The sequence below is a fragment of the Diceros bicornis genome, chromosome 39 (assembly GCF_020826845.1).
Source record: "Diceros bicornis minor isolate mBicDic1 chromosome 39, mDicBic1.mat.cur, whole genome shotgun sequence".
In the NCBI taxonomy this organism is placed as follows: Eukaryota; Metazoa; Chordata; class Mammalia; order Perissodactyla; family Rhinocerotidae; genus Diceros; species Diceros bicornis.
The window spans coordinates 27,544,358-27,561,848 of NC_080778.1; the positions used below are offsets into that span (position 1 = coordinate 27,544,358).

The following is a 17,491-nucleotide window of genomic DNA, read 5'->3' on the forward strand; positions in this document are numbered from 1 at the left end:
CACTAATCTAAATAGGCTATTCCAGAATAGGCTCATTCCCATGTCCATTCTTTTCCTTATGTTGTTTTCCTAGACTGGAAAGCCTTCTCTTTTCTCTCTGCATCCATATCCTATCCATCCTTCAAAATCTCATCTCTACTCTCTTGATCTCAACCTTTGGGGTGCTGCCCTTTTTCTTCTGTACCCAATCAAGAAACTCTGGAGTTATCCCTGCCTGCTTTCTCTCCCCAACCCCTCAACCCATATGCAGTTAGCCACCATCTTAGCCTGGAATCCTCCTGAAAGCAGAGCCTGAGGCAAGGGTTTGGGTGAAAGGTGTTAGAATTAGGACAGTGATCCCAAGGAACACAAACGGGGGACTGGAAAGAGAAACATGAAAGGCGGGGAGGCCAGTACAAGAGGGGGTCCTCACGGTGGTCACTCCCTCAGAAATCAAGGCTCGAACCTGCCAGGACTCTCTGAAGTCAATATATAATTCGCCCCAGACGTTTTCTGCCTGAGGAAAGAAAGAGGGAAGCATTTATCTGCTAATTTCATCCTCCATTGTCAAGTTTGCCCCATGAAGTGTTAACTCCCTCCCATTTGGGCTGTGCACACACGTGTGCTAGGTGGGTTCTCATGGGCATCTCACGGGGAACAGAAAGCAAGGTTGCTCTCAGGTGACTCCCACGTGAATCTTGTGGCTGCGGCAATGGCTAGAGGAAAAAATGGGAAAGAGGACATGAAGTGGGCACAAGAGTGTCCAGTCCAGTTGTCAAGGCTGTTGGTCCTTCCTCCTTGATGCTCTCAGATCAGTCCCATCAGTGGTCATCCATAAAGCCCTCATCATTTCTCACCCAGATATCTGCAAAAGCCTTATAGCCAATCAGCCAGTTCATTGTCTTCCCATCCATAGTCAGAGTGTCCAGTGTGGAAATCTGGCATCGTCATCCCGCTGCTTAAAACTCCTCCATGTCTTTCTGCTCCTAGATGTAATGCTATCAATATTATTATAATATTATCATTATTATTTCATCAAAAAGCATCACAACCTCATGTGCATCTACAGTTTTCTCAATTAAAAACTTCAATGAAAAAAGCATCACAAAGCAGTAGAGAAGGAATAGGTTAATCAATAAATAGTGTAGGACAAGTAGAAATGGGAATGAGCCTGCTCTGGAAAGAGGATGTGAGGAGCTTGGTTTGACTAGCATTTATTTGGGAAAGCAATAAGTCAAGGCTGGCAGGATGAGTCCAGATTCTTAAGAGTCTTGAGAGCCACAGAAAGGACGTTAGAATTCATCACAGAAGGTGGGAGTCACCACGCTTCTTGAGCAGGGACTTAAATGACACGATGTGAAATGCTGCTTCTAAGTTATGTGTTACACTTACACCTTCACTCTGCAACTGTTAAAGAAAAAAATTCTCCATGGCATCTTCCAGGATTTTTTTTGTAATTCATATTGTTTAAGTTAAAATCTTTGATCCATCTAAAATTTATCCTGCCGTAAGGTATAACATATCAGTCCAGTATCTTTTATTTTCCAGATGGCTAACAAATTATTCCAACAGCATTTAGAGAATAATTCATCTTTTCCACACTAATCTAAAGTGTCACCTTTATCATATAATAAATTCTTGTTTTTGGAGGGATCTATTTTTTGACTTTTTATTTTGTTCCTCAAGGTGACACCCCTCTGTGCTCGCACTCAGCCCTATGTGGTCGGCAGGCATGTCATTCCTCCTTTACTTTTGGAAACTAAGTTAAGTGAGGGAATAAACCCTCTCGCTTCAGTTGTTTTGACTTATGTGTGTCTGAGACTTCAACTTTGTCGTTTCCAGCTGCTCCCCTCCTTAAATTTAGATCCTTAATATCATAAATTAGTACATGCCTTTTACGTTTATGTGCAAAGCCCAGATGTGAAAGCCTGAGTAATTCTTCATTTATTTTCCGTGGTGGGTTCTGTTCCTGGCTCTTCACAGATGGACTCCTCCTGTCTCACAATATTTCCTTCCTTCCGTAAATACTTTGGCTCTGCGTCTTTGTCAGGTGCTCACGTTCAGTCTTTCTTGGGCATCCTGTAAGAGTTTTGTGCAGTCAGTTTCGTGCATCTTATCTTGCCTGTCCTATTTTTGCCCAATCCGATCACTTATCTTATTTAAAACTTTTGAATAATATACATACATTACCAATATAACATTATCCTGACTTTTTTAAAAAAGTTCTTCTTCATCCATTCAGTCCAATCTGCACTGAAACACTGTTATTTTTCCTGTAGAATGTTGCTCAGATGCCCTCACCCTGTCTCCATCACTCCCGCCAACACTGCCGTCTTTAATGCTTTGCAGCTCTGCAACAGCCTCCGAGCTAATCTGCTTCGATTCCAGTCTCTCTCCCTCTCTTTCACCTTCCATGGTGCTGTCAGATTAGTTTGCCAAAGCCAAACTAATGGCATTTAATGCCTTGCTCAAGAAGCTTGATGACTCCTGCCGTCTGTGATGAATTCTCAAGTCTTTTCTGTGGCTTTCAAGACTTTCCTATCCTGCCAGCCTTGAATTATTGCTTTCCCAAATAAACGCTAATCAAACCAAGTTTCTCACATCCTCTTTCCAGAACAGGCTCATTCCCATGTCCATCCTTTTCCTCATGTTGTTACCCTAGACTGGAAAGCCTGCTCTTTCTCTCTCCATCCGTATCCTACCCATCCTTCAAAATCTCACCTCCACTCTCTCTTGATCTCAATCTTTGGGGCCCTGTCCCTTTTCCAGAATTCCAGTTGCTCAGGTACTCTGCCCTATCTCTTACTCTTGAGTTCACACTATGTTCCAAGTATTTTCTAGCACTTCAATACTTAATTTGATCCTCACAACACAATCTTACAAGATTAATTATTATGATCTCATTTTAGAGATGAGAAGCCCGGTGCTCAGGGAGGTTGTCACTTGCCCAGAGTTAAGTTATATCCATTAAGTGATGAAACTAGGATTCAAACTCGGGTGCCTGGCTTCAGAGGCCATGTTCCTAACCATTAGGCTGAACTGCCTCTTTTGTCTTATGTGTCTCTCTAATTATTTCCTTAGTCCTTCCCCAGCCTGACTGTCAGCACCTGAAGGGCAGGTATCATCTTCTCTGCCTTGTGAACGTCCCATTCATTGCTTCCCTGGAGCCTGTCTTGTAGGAAGGTCTTAATCAAATTCACTGCATGCAGTCAGGGCACTTACCTGTCTTATTCACCAGCATTTCTTCAGCATCTAAAACAAAAACAAACAAACAGAAAAACAGAGTCTGACACCTAGTAAGTGCTCAAAGATTATTTGTTGACTAAATAATGAATATTTGATTGACCCACATTTTGATAAATATATGATCATGTCAATGCATCCTTCTCAAGTTTTTCCAGTCGTATAAATTTGCACATCTGTATTTTATGTACAAGTCTCTCAGTTGCCTTCAGGCCACCATTGATGATGAACTGGACTTTTTTCTAGATAAAATGGAGGCGTCAATGTCCTCAGCTAAGTTAGTTTTGGAGTCCATCTCTCTAGTGGAGCTGATAAATTCACTTACACCAATTTAATTAAACTAATATTTTATTATCAAAAGCAACAAGGGACACTTCTGTTAGGTTTAGCCATCCTAAAAAATAGTACTTTTAAACTTGAGGTCTATAGCACTTGCTTATTTATAAGTAAATAAAATGGTATCATTAGTCCAACAAATCTTCAAAATTTAATTTTCAGAAGTGTTTCTTCTTCATGAGAAAACTCTTCTAAACTGGAGAAATGCATTATTTGTTTTATACCCTCTGCCTGAAGACTACTTTGGTCTCCACTTTTCATCCAGTGTTGATTTTAGTGTTGTCGACAAAAGATACCTCATCTAATTTTCTCTAAAATGTTATTAAAGGAATTCTGCAGAGCACAATCTGTGTTTAATTTATTTGTAAAGCCACATTTAGCATTGAGAATTTTAAAATTCAGTCAAAATAAATGATTTGACATCAGGGGCTGAGTTAACACCGAGTCTTCAAAGAGCTTTTCTTTTGAGAAATTGAAAGCACCTCATTAAGTCTAGAGTCTTCCAAAAATGTGCTGTTCTCCAGAATGGATTTATTAGTCCCATTTTGCAAATGACAAAGTTGTAGCAAGAAGCGATTAAATATCTTTACCAGGGTCTATTGGAATGGAGTCATACTGAGTAGGCCCTTGACTTAGGATCAAAATTGGAAGAAGAAGCTACATACAAAGAGGAAGGAAAATGATCGGCAAGGAGGAAGCCAAATGTAAGAACAAGACTTGTCATCAGGGCTGGTTTAACATGGGGGCCCCGGGAGTTGAGAACAGGAATATTAGTCATGGTACTTCAAGGCAGAAAAGAAACAGAGGTCTTAGCTCATCTCAACTACTCATTTGAGTAAGGACTGGAGCGTGAAGGTTGGAAACACCACATGGAGTTAACCTTCATTGTGATGCTGTTGACTGCAAAAAGCTAAGCCAAATAGGGTGTTAATTAGAGAAAGTGAATTTAGGAAATAGAATCTCAGGAACAAATTTACGAAGTACGGGATGGTCTGAAATGGAGTATATTAAGTTCTGAGATAAAATTATTTAGCCCAGAAATGATAGTTGTCTTCTAAACTTTTCCAACCTTTCACTCACCAATCTACTTACAACGACAGCCTAGTTCAATCGCACGCCTGTCCAGGAAGGGAGGACACAGTCACCTCAAACTGAAAAAGTCGCCATGGGTGGATCGCTGTCACCCACCCACACACGTACACATGCTCACTTGCACGCTCACAGTGACTGAAATTTAAAGTTCTTTTTTGTTTTAAAGGCAAACCCTTCTTCTTGGGTTCTTTTCTTTAATTATAACTAAACCGGTAGGTCTGGCATTTTGTTACTCCAAAGTGATGAGCCTACTCACCTGCATCTGATCATGTACATCATGTGCATAAATGTTTAGACTATTTATATTCTGTTGTGGTTCATTCATTCATTCTTTCTCTCAATGAATACTCAGCACCTACTCTGTAGCCAGGGCTTTGGCAGATACTGAGGATGCAGTAATTAAAAACACAGATGTGGCTCCAGCTCTCATGGAGTAGATGATCTGTCAGGGAACACAGACGCTGATCCGGCTGTGGGACCACATGTACACAGGTCAAGAGTCCCAGGTACCATAAGAATCTCACGTGGATGGAATTTAGAAAGCAGAGTACAGGGGTGTGATGTGAAGATGGGAAGGTGAGCAGGGCCTAGAGCATCAGAGGCCTTAAGAAATATCCTAAGGATGTGGGGCTTTACGCTGAAGACAATGAAGTCAGACAGATCGAGTTGTGGTTGGGTAGGGGGTGGGGGGGATCACGTGACAGGATTTTCATTTGAAATCTTATGCAAGGGGAAGATGCTTGGAGTAGAGCAAGATAAATTATTTTGGTTTGGAACAGGGCTGTCGTGGTAGAGGAGACCTAGAGGAATGGATGGATTAAGACACCTCTCTGAAGTAGAATCAACAATTGCTTCGTGAGTGATTGGACATGAATATAAAGGAGAAGGAGGACTTAAGGGAGATTCCAGGTTTCTGGTTGGAGCAATTCAGTGGATGGTACTGTTGAGGGTGGGGAATGAAGGGACAGAGGGGCAGGAAAAATAAGTTCTGCTTTGGAGATGCTGAGTTTCGGATGCCTGAAGAACATGTAAATGGAGACATCCAGCAGGCAGAAGAGGGGCTGGGCTGAATACATGGAATTGGAAGTCATCAGTATCCAGAGATAGGGTAATTAATCTGCTAAAATATATATTCCGTGAGGGGGTGAGATCACGTCTGGGACAATGCTGATGCTCAATAATTATTTGCTGGAACTTGTGGAATTGAATCCGTGGGGTGAAATCAAGGGTGAGGGTAAAAGAGCCTATGGGTCACCCATTTTTTAGCACTCATTGGGAAGTTGGCAGCAGAGGAAACTGAGCAAGAGTCCCAAGAGGAGGGCAACACAAAGATGTGTTGATTTGACACAAAATATCTGAGAAGAGAGGATTGTTCATCATTGTTGGAAGTTTCTAGGAGGAGGAAGCAAAATAAAACTAGAAAAACGCAGCTGTTGGATGTAACAACATAGTAAGAGCAAGTCATCTTGGCAAGAACAATTTCCATGCAGTGATAAAGGTAGAGGCCAGATGGAGTTGAGTGGAGGGTAAGAAAGACATGGAAAAATGGAGATGGTGATGGGAAGGGCCAGTCTGCATGGTCCTGGTGAGGCATGCAGAGGCTTGCCTGGGTTGGCGTGCGTTGTCTCTCCTAAAGAGGACGTTCTCTCTCATGGTCACTTCCCAAGGGGAGAGGTAGGTCCTCAGAAACTAAAGGGTAAGGGAATACCACATCACTTTTCTTTTCAAAAAATAAATACTTATCAAGCACTTACTGTATACACAGTCCAAGGTGATTAGCATGCTAAGGTCCTCCAAGAAGCAGATGCCAAGATGAGATTGGAGATGCAAGAGATTTATTGGGAGAAATGCCTGTAAGGAAAAGGGAACTGGGAAGAGCCATCAGACCCGCTGTGGGTCTGACCCCTGTGAAGAATGGAGAAGGAAGAATTGGGTAGGGAGAGGCTCAGACAACAGTGCGGTGCTAAGAATGTTTCTGCCAGGCCAATGGGGAGTCTTCAAGCCAGAGTCACTCTCAGAGGAATCCTGCGTCTTGCAGGAATGAGCCTGTCATAGTCTCTTTGCCATGCTCAGTCTTTGGCTGAGAGCACCTTATGGGATGCATGGCCTCAGCATGAATGACATGCTAGATTCAAAGCAAAGTATCATAAGACCATTGGTCAATTCATGGCTGCCACACATACATTATCTCATTTGATCTTTACAGCATCCTTCTAAGATAGATATCATCATGCTCATTTCATAGATGACACACTAAGGATTACAGAGGTTAAGTAACTTGCCTAAATTCACACAAGTAGTAAGAGGCAGAGTCTGGATTTCAGCCAGTGGTATGCCGGAACTGGCTTGGACTGGCTCTGAGCAATTGTTAAATTTTTAGGAATTGTACTGTCAGTTGGCATCCAGATGGTAGCTTGAATTTGGCCATGGTAGGAATGTTTACACCCTGAAAATCTGCAAATGCTACAAATCAGGCCTTCATTGTTTGTTTTTTCTGGAAAGGTGATTGTTATTCATTTACCAGCACACCACTGGTTTGAACCCAGGTCATTTAACTCCAGAGGTAGCTACCTAGATAGAAAGTTCCTCTAGGACAGGGAGAGAAATTGTCTTATACCTCTTTGTATTCCCAGCCGTGCTCAGCACCACACTGCTCAATAACTATTGCTGTGGAAGGCGACACTGGTATTTGTACATACCTCTATTGATGATTAGAGATTGGTAACATAACATGAGATAATATAAAAGGTTGTGCTGGATAAAGTTGTATCTGTTACCACTCATCAATTCCCAAATCCTACATTTATAAAGGCAGACACTCCTAGAAAGTGTGTTTCAACCTCAAGATGACCTTTTAAGAGAACTGTAACATCCATCACGGCCCAGCGATGTGGTTGATATGCTTGCTGCCTACTCCCACCCGCAATCCAGGAGAGATATGAATTACCTGCCTCCCTGGCCAAGAGCAGCTTATTGTGAAATTGTTTATCCTCCCAGCTCTGCACTCTCCGCCCGGGGACATAAAATACGCATGCTACCTGGAAGCAGGGAGGTATGTAGGAGCTTTCAGAGTCCCATACTGTTCTCCCTGTGTGTCATGCACACCAGTGCCTTGGGGGCTCAGCATCTGTAGAGAACAACCCAAGAAAGATTAGGATGAAGAGAAGGTGCCCAGGGGACTCCAGCCACTGAAGAAAGTGAGATGCCCTAAGTGGTCCTGAGACGTCAGACGACTTGGGTCTTGGGGTCACTTCAAATTGTGTAATATGTGAGCTACTGAAAATATTTCCCATGCACATAAACAAGCTGTGGAAGAAGGTTGTTGTGCCACGAAGCCTGTTCCAGATGGAAAAGCAGGCCTCTCGTGAAAGCAACATCTGCCCTAAAGCAAACCTCTTTGAAATCTTTTGACATCGCAAAAGAATCTGTAAATCGCCACTTCTTCTGCACCACTTCCAAGAATGTTTCTTTCTTATTAACTTATTTTACATAGACTTTGTTGAGTGCCTACTATGTGACAGGCCCTTTTCTCAGCGCTTGGAAAACATCGGCGGATAGGACAAAAGTTGCTATTGCTATGGAGCTCACGTTCGAGTTTCATCCTTTGCTCCAACCCTCTTGATCTTCATCACATGTGTATGTGTTCATTCATCAAACAGGCATTGGGCATCTACTCTGTGCCACGTGCAGTGATGGGGGCTGGGGCTGCAGAAACAAGATAGGCTCTGCTCTCCAGAGTTCAGTTTAAGGAGAGAAACCAACACGTAACCCTTGGGTTCTAACACCAGGGCATTATCCACGAGCATCAGTGGACAGGTGAGGAGGTCATGTCTCTGAGGCTTCTTGGAGGAGGTGACACCCGAGTCGAGTCTTGTGGGATAAGTAGAAGGTAGCCAGACAGGGAAGGCATAACTTGAAACAGCTTGATGCACAAGAGGAACTAAAGAGGATGAAGGTTGCTGGGGTATGAAGTATGAGGCAGGAGGCAGCAAGAACTGAAACCCGAGGTGGGACAGCTAAGCAGAGCCTGCATCATGTGTCCATTCCCTAGTTTTTTCCATTTATTTAAAAAAGAGTAACACCCACCATTCCCTTAAGTCCCTCTTTCTGCTGCTGTTCTTCTCTGAAAGACAGGCCGGACGCCAGCGGAGGGCGCCTCCCTGGTCTCTGACCTGAAGGTGCAGACCCACAAGTGGCCGCACTGTCCCACGCTCCCTGCCTCCTCCCGGCCACATCCCAGCCCACGCCGCTTCACCATGTTGTCTCGGCCTCTTTCCATTTCCAAACCCACTTTTCAAAGGCGACTTCTGCCTGTTCCCAAGGATGCTGTTCCCTCACTCCTCCTCCGCATAGCCCTCTGTTTCCAGTAATTCACTGGTAATTCACTGGCCCTTGGGGTGGCGGCTCAGAGCCCTGCAGTCTCTCCCACTCACATTCTCACACCTCTTTACCACCAAGGAGTGAGCCAAGCAATGAGCTTTATAGCCGGCTCTGCTCCTTCTCGGCATGTAGGAACCTCTTCAGTCCTCCATCAGCCAATAAAAATGGGATCATAGATGTTCAAAGGCTTGGAAAAAACAAGAAACATGGAATTCATGGCGTTTTTGTTGTTATCATTCGAGGCCTCTAGACCTCTGAAGAAGCTGTTTCTGGCTTTGTGTGAATTTCATGAAGATAGGATTCCTCGACCTCAGTAAGTGGCCCCCAAATAAAAACCTTGCTTAAAAAGTCTAAAGGGTTCAAAAGGAATTGGGACAGTGAAGGGAGGGAGGAACTGAGTGAAATATTGAAGTTGGAAATTTCGAGGCCTTCCTCTTTGAAGGAGGTAGCTAAGCCACAACAGAAATTCGAGTCCCCGTCCTATTACGTTTTACAAACGGTATTAGCATTTTACCAACATTTATGGACTGATTTGACTGAAGGCCAGGGCATTAAAGAGAAAAGGTAACCCATGAGACCATTACCAAAATAAAGGGAAAACAAAAGTGACTGGCCTGTATCCTTGTTCCGGTAAACTGAGAACAGCGTGGACGGCCTTAGCAGCAGCATCTGTTCTACCAACGGCGACAGCACGGAAGATAACATGTGTCCCCAGCTCTGTCATGTTTCTTTCCAGTGAACAGATGACTCGTTAAATTAGGGCAGCGGCATTCACTCTTCCAAAAGGAGGGCCCCGTAAAACTGAGACCCCAGAGCCCACCCAGGGCCATCGCCCATTCTCATTCGCCAGGTGAAGGCCCTGTCTAATCTTCATGTCTCTTCCTCAAATGCAAGAGTTAATAAGAAGTTGCCAGTTCGTATGGTAAATAACAGCCTTCCCTGAGCTTTAGCAATCCAATGAGTTTTCCTTTATTAACTCCATTCCTCCCCATTTGTAATTTAGAGGGAAGAGCATCTAAGTTATTGAAAATCCAGCAACAGAAACATTGGCTTCTTTGTGAAGAAATTTCACATTTAAATATTAAAAAAAAATAATGTGTTCAGCGTAAGAAAGTTCAAAGACTTTTGCTTCCTTTGTTCTTTTTAATATTTTATTTGCAGTTTGGCATTACATCAGGACAACCCACAGTAAGAAAAATATAAAAAATACTGAAAAGGGCTCTACAAAAAATATTTTTCTTTTTATCTATTATACTTTTATATTCCTTGTATCTTATATTTTAAAATATTTATATCTGCTTGGGCAGATTTATGGTTGCTTGTTATTTCCCGCTTTTTGCTTAACCATATATTCTATAATAAACATGAGCTGGTTTTGTAATAAAAATATTTGAGGAGAAAGACTAAGGATTGATGCCAATGAGATCTTTCTTGCTTCTGAATTCAAATGATTGAGCAAATTGATGTATTAAGATGAGAGCCAAAGAAAACATTCGGTGATAAGTTAACTGCACGGTGGGTCTGTCTGACCTCTTCCACATGACACCAGGGTGTTTTCGTGGATAAAACTGCAATCCCAAATATTCAGACTTTCAGATTCATATTTTCCATCTTAGCACACAGAAGCTTTACTTCAGGGATTTGCAGAAAATTCTGGCTTGTGTGTCAGTCGCTTGCCTCTTCTCTGTGGAAGCCAGTAGGAAACGGTAGTAGACCCTGACCATCCCCGGACCCTCAGGGGACAGGGTCAGAGGCTCTGTGTTAATTGATTGATTGAGAAGTTCTTTTAAAGCACCAACTTCTTTCTAAAACAATTTGGGTAAAATAGTGGGACTAGCTGCATACCACCGTATTTATAAGAGGTGTGAATATTGAAATCCACAGTGATGTTCTATCAGGAGTCTGAGCTAGAAGTGGGAACGGGAGAGAGGGCGCCAAGTGGACTCAATGGACCTGGCAGCTGGTGATGCTTCCTCCTTCACTTGACAAATACTGGCTGAGTGTCTGCTCTGGACCAGGCACTGCTCTAAGCCAGCAGAGAACGAGACAAAGTGCCACCTCTCTTGAAGCTGATATCCTAGTGAGGTAAAACAGATAGTGAACAGACAAATAATATGTAGCGTGTCAGGTGGGGATCATGGTCCATGGATAAATTCCAGGAGGGTCTGTGAATTCCAATAGAGGGAAAAAAGGCATCATTTTCACCACCTCAGCATTTCCTCCATTTTTGAACCTAGGCAACAAACTACAGCAGTATTAACAGTAGCCATATTGTCACCAATAGAATTCATAGATATTTTATGTCAGTTACTATTATTGGAGATATCTCAAAATAGTCACTCACGCTACCATAATATTGGATCGATATTATGGTAGATATTAGACCCACTGAGAGATCTTATTATTTAATACATTGGGCAAGAACATATATTACTTATCATAGCTTTTTAGAATTTTTCTTTTGAACTGCATTAACTTTTTTTTTTTGAGGACGATAGGCCCTGAGCTAACATCTGTTGCCAATCTTCCTCCTTTTTCCTTTTTTTCCCCCAAAGCCCCAGTGGATAGTTCTGTGTCATAGTTGTACATCCTTCTAGTTGCTCTATGTGCGACGCCACCTCAGCATGGCTTGATGAGCGATGCATAGGCCCACGCCCAGGATCTGAACCGGTGAACCCTGGGCCGCCGAAGCGAAGCGCACCAACTTAACGGCTACGCCACCCCAACTTTTTAGTATTTTGGTAAATAATTCAGTATATTTGGTTTCCTTTATAGTCCTATATGTTTTATTTTATATTTAAGCACATTGATCTGAGAAGTGGGTCCTTTGTCTACACCAAACTGCCAAGAGGTCAATAGCAGAGTGCTTTATGCAAACTTCCCATCTCTGTTCACAGAGTGTAAAGGGATGAGTACTCAAGAATTGAGATTTAGTACTATTAATAATTTTTACTGTCCCATCAAGGACACTCTTAGGTGAATGTTTGTTATTGCCAGTGTGTGCAGTGGTGAGGAGTAACATGCCATCTAGTCTGGTTTGCTCCACTGTCTTGATTCGCGTTGAGGAGCCAGCAGTTTTACCACCACAGTTGTGCACCGTCAGCACAAATGTTGACACCATCAAAAGGGCAAATAACACTGTACTATTATTATGAAAATAGTTTGGATCTTGTGGACCCCTTGAAAGGGTCTCAGAGTCCTACCAGGGATCTGCGGACCACACTTTAAGAACCACTGTACTAGATTAAGTGGCAAGTATAGAAATTCTTTTTGGCGCTTGAACCACTCAGGGGACTCTATTTGCATAAAAATTTTGTTGGTGGTTGTTGTAGTCTGCTCTCCAACTCTTTGAAATGGAAGTTTTACCCAAGCTTTTACGGGAAAATTTTAAATATCTCAGTCAAGAATAATCTTCTGTTGACATTTTTTGATGGCCCAATGCTGTAATATAAGTGAGGAAATACATCTTACAGCAGAAAGAAAAAACACCTTACTGTTCAAGAAAAAAATATCCAATACAGAGGGGTCTTCACCTCGTTCATGTCATGAACCCGTTTAGTAGTCCAGGGAAGCCTACGGACCTCTTCTCAGAATAGTGTTTTCCAATGCATAAAATAAAAGGATTACAAAGAAAACAAATCATATTAAAATACAGTTATAGCCCCAGACCCCTTTGGGGAGATGGGGGGTCTGTGTACTCCAGATTAATAACCACCTGCTTCCCCCAATCCCTGCTGGCAAGGAGAAACACTTAGGGATGACATTTGTTTTTCAATGCATTTGTTTCCAGGTCAAGTAACATCTTAAATCCCCAAATTCTGACTGTCAATAAGATAGATTTAGACCTAACAAGTCCAGGGCAATAATGTGAAATAAGAAGAATGAGTTTCTCCTCCACCTTCTACAAGACTGAGCAGCACATGTCTCCTGCTAAATATAGACTCCTTCTAAAGGAAAATGGCCCTAGGCTGGAGGTAGGAAGATGTTGGGCACTGAATCCCTAATGGTCTAGGACTGTTGAGAATTCTCCACTGGGACTTTCTAAAATTTTGGTTATCTTTTTGGAAAAAAAATTGTTTTACATCAATAACTCCCTTATTTTTATCTGCTTCTTAAATCAAACTGGCATCCTTAGGCTCATTGTACTTTGAGAAACTATCTAGCCTTTGGAACTAAAAGCTAAGAAGCAAAGAATTTACTGTTGTGTGGTTACCTGAAGTGTGAAACCAATAATAACCCCACAGTGAAATTTTCCACTCTCCCGGGGAAAGGTTTGTGAATTATTGAAAAACAAAATATTTATCCACTTGCGTTAAAGACAATGTTGGTGCTGATCATTGAAAACACTGATAATCCAAAAATCATCTATATTTAGTCTTGGAATTAAGAAGTGTCCCAGCATCGTGACCTCCTCTGATTGTGTTTTCCTTGGGCGAATATTGAAATGAATTCTTATTCTTTGACTTAAGGGTGGAGAGGTAAGTTGGTGGTTTGAAAATATCCCAAGAGTAGGAAGCCAACCTGTGATTTTAAATTCACCACAAGTAATCTACCAGGTGGATTTCAGCACTTCGTGAGTCAAGGGTTTCATTGTGGTCTTTATGGTCCTAGTGAGTTTTCTCGTGAAGGAAATCGTGCTCCTATAAACCACAGCTCTCCTTCCTGTCCCACCACCAGGCTCTTTTAGTTTTTACCTTTCTTTGTACTTCTCACTGCATAATTTTCCTCCCGGGGGCAAGTGAAATCATCAAGACATTGCATTTCCACCACCACTTTATCCAATGTTGCTGAATCCTTCATGGCCCTTAATCCATGCGTTCAAAAGCAAACCACCTATTCACTCCCACAGTTCTCCCTGTAGTTTATAGAGCATTTTCAAATACATTTTCTTTAATCCCCACAGCCATCCTGTGAAAGAGGTGTTACTATCCTTACTCTCTAGATGGGGAAACTGATGCTCGAAAGGGCGCAGTGTCTTGCCCATTGTAATCCACCAGTTAATAAGAGACTGAGACTCAAACCCAGATCGTCTGATGACAAATCCAGTGTTTTCTCCTCTATCCCACAACTGTCTCTTATCTGGTCTAGTGTCGTTGCAAATACCACTTGTACTTTATCTACCAACGTTATTCTCAGCAGAAACAATAGTGCAGCAAATTTTAAGATGTATTTTTTCAGGGGGTACCCACATTTGAAATGACTATGGTTAAAGACAATGGATCATAAACCGGTCAACTGTGGGTCGTATTTGACCTGCAGACATGTTTGTTTCACTCACCATTTTTGTTTGTTTTGATACTAACACTTAAGAATCAGGAGATTTCACACAAAATTCCAAATTTCTGGCTTCTCTTGAAAAATCAGAAGATCAGGAAAACCTGGCACAAATTCCACGTGGCAGTGATCGGCTGTAGCTGAGCAGCGCTGGCCCCTTGAGACAGGAAAGGTGCTTTCCCAGTTTGCTCCAGGCTTCTGTGCTCAGAGGGTACGTGCAGCCACAGGGTCCCTTTCATGCATCCATGTTCCCTGACAGGCACTTGTGGACGCTGGTGTTCGCTGTCCCTGCTCTAGAACATGAATTCCTGGGAGCAGGGCAGGGAATGGACTGTGTATACACAGTGCCCAGCACATACTGAGATTCTGGTAAGGACAGTGTTGAATGACTGCTAAGGATCTTGTTCAGTTTATTGAGTGTTGCACCTTGAGTGTTGAAAGTGTTTATCCTGGTCATTACAAAGAATTGGTTCTAACCCACTGACTTATTATAGTAGACTGTGACTTAATAGATTGTTCACAGTGAGAGAGAAAAAGAGAGAAAGAGAAATAGCCCCCTTCCAAATATGTTTAATCAATTTTTTACAAGGAAGATTCTGCTTTTCCTCCTACAGATTCTTTCACGTGTGTGTCTAAATGATAAACATATTTATATGCTTAGTCTGTGGATTGACCTCTTCCTCATTGGAAAACTCTCATATTTTAAATTGAATTCATTAAATTTTTGTTTTTCTTTGCCTTTGGTTCTCAATTTGAGAGACTTAGAGGAAAGATCTGGGAAACGCTTTTTTAGTAGTTCTTCATTTCAGTAGATGCTATACTTATGTATGTAGAATTCAAGAAAAAGGTAGTGAAAGAAAAACTATTATAATACAGCCCTTAAAAGATAGGAATTGGGGGGCCGGCCCGGTGGCGCAAGCGGTTGGGTGCGCGCGCTCCGCTGCGGCGGCCCGGGGTTCGCTGCTTCGGATCCCGGGCGCGCACCGAAGTACTGCTTGGTAAGCCATGCTGTGGCGGCGTCCCATATAAAGTGGAGGAAGATAGGCACCGATGTTAGCCCAGGGCCGTCTTCCTCAGCAAAAAAAGAGGAGGATTGGCGGATGTTAGCTCAGGGCTGATCTCCTCACAAAAAAAAAAAAAAAAAAAAAAAAAAAAGATAGGAATTGGGGTTACATTGGTTTGCTAAATGTCATACCCTTAAACACAACTGCACATAATAAAAATATGAGAGAACATACCAGAAGGAAGCTGTGAGAGAAATCCCAATAACCGGCGTAAAAAGGGGCTTGATTTTGTAGCTTTTTTTTCTTGCATTCTATGTAGTTGTATTTCATTCTAGAGCAGAAGGAATCCAGGGAGCAGGGCCCATGACAGGGTCAGAAATGAGGTCTCTAGACAAACTTAGGATGGAAAATTACAAAGGTGAAAGTCTGAGGATTCATAAAGGCCTTCTAGTCACTGGAAAACAGTCCAAGAAGCCTTTAAGTAGTGAGCGAGATAGAATATGAATGAATGGATGGACGAATGAATGAATGAACTACAAAAAAAGAGGCCCAAGGAAAAAGAAGGCAGAAAAAAAATGAGCATGTGGCTGGGAATAGAACTATACTCACAGTATTTTTTCTGGAATTTTTTGGTTTGTTTTTTACTCTACATTATGGAAAATCTCAAATATTCATAAAAGAGAGAATAAGCCAGTGAACCTCCATCACCCAGATAATTCTTAATCACCCATGATAACAGAGTCTTAAGAAGCTGAAATTCCCAGTTAATCTAAAATAATCATTCTAACTAGTTTCAACTTCTCTTTATTAAACCTATTATGAATCCTTTATGATCTTCTGAGTTGGGACTGTGGGGCCACAGAAAGGAGAGGCTGCGGGCCTAAAAAAAATCCACAAACATGCTGTTTATACTCTGGATAACCAGAAGTTGAAAGTGTGACTTTTGTGGTTTGTTTTGGCCTCTTAGGCCAAAGCTGTTAGATTATTGGATGTGAAAGAAAGAAAAATGAATTCTGAACCTCTTCAGCTGAGAAGGCAAAATCATCAAAATTCTGTGAGGCTGAGACAGTTGCTGTGGCTTTTGGAAACTTGTGTGGCCCAAAGAGGTCATAAATAATTTTTATGGTATAAAGCCCTTAAAGAACACACTTGGTTTCCAGGAATGCCTGCCATGCTTAGACTCACACAGCTGCATGTTGGTTGAGAAGATCTGTTTGAACCTGATTTTCTGGTCGGTACTGCCTCCAGGAAATCTTAAACTGGGTTGAGGCTTGGTCTGCTCCTTGGGCTTCTTTTAACAGGTGAAATGAACAGATTTGAGGTGAAGGATTCATTTCTCTCCACTTCATAATTCAACTGTTTTTTTTTTTTTTTTGTGAGGCAGATCTGCCCTGAGCTAGCGTCTGCCAATCCTCCTCTTTTTTTGCTGAGGAAGACTGGCCCTGGGCTAACATCCGTGCGCATCTTCCTCCACTTTATATGGGACGCCTGCCACAGCATGGCCTGACAATCGGTGCATCGGTGCGCGCCCGGGATCCGAACCGGCGAACCCCGGGCCACTGCAGCGGAGCCCGCGCACCCAACCGCCTGCGCCACCGGGCCGGCTCCCATAATTCAACTTTTAAGTAAAGTCTGCAGTGGTTCTTTGATCTCTGGCCTGCGTTTTACCAGCATCTTTTCCTCCTGATGTTACATGGAGAGCAGTCAAAAGTTAAAACTTATTTCCGTAGTTATATTAAGATCTAGAATGATAAAATTGTAGACCCCATAGGATCTGCTGGCAATCCATTCAAATGATATCAGACTGCCACCCCCATGGAAAGCCCACAGAATGGGGACCTGTCCATTTGCTACGTGACTAGGTAAAAGGGAGGTGGGTGGGCCTCTCCGCAAACCTGGCCTCCTGCCTATTTTAAGAGTTTGCTCAGCATCTCATATTAGTCGTATTAGGACAGACGGTCCCATTGACTGTATGCTTCCAAAAATAATCAGCATAGCCCCTTCTGCAAGGGCTGCTGCCATCCGTGCACTGGGCTGGATGCACCGGCAGAAGAGCCCTGGGCTCAGGGGGCTGGTGTGTACCAGGGTAACCCACGTGGCATTTTCAGAGCTCACAGCGGGGCTGCTAGTGGCAGCGGTCCAGCCACATGGCTCTTTCCGGGCCTTGGAGATTAGAATCAACA

The 17,491-nt window shown here is 42.6% G+C and overlaps 1 protein-coding gene across 2 annotated transcripts in view; it reads left to right on the top strand.

The window, feature by feature from the left end:
* UST (uronyl 2-sulfotransferase) overlaps nt 1–17,491 on the top strand; it is a 293,864-nt gene that overhangs the window by 206,816 nt on the left and 69,557 nt on the right. The window lies entirely within an intron of this gene.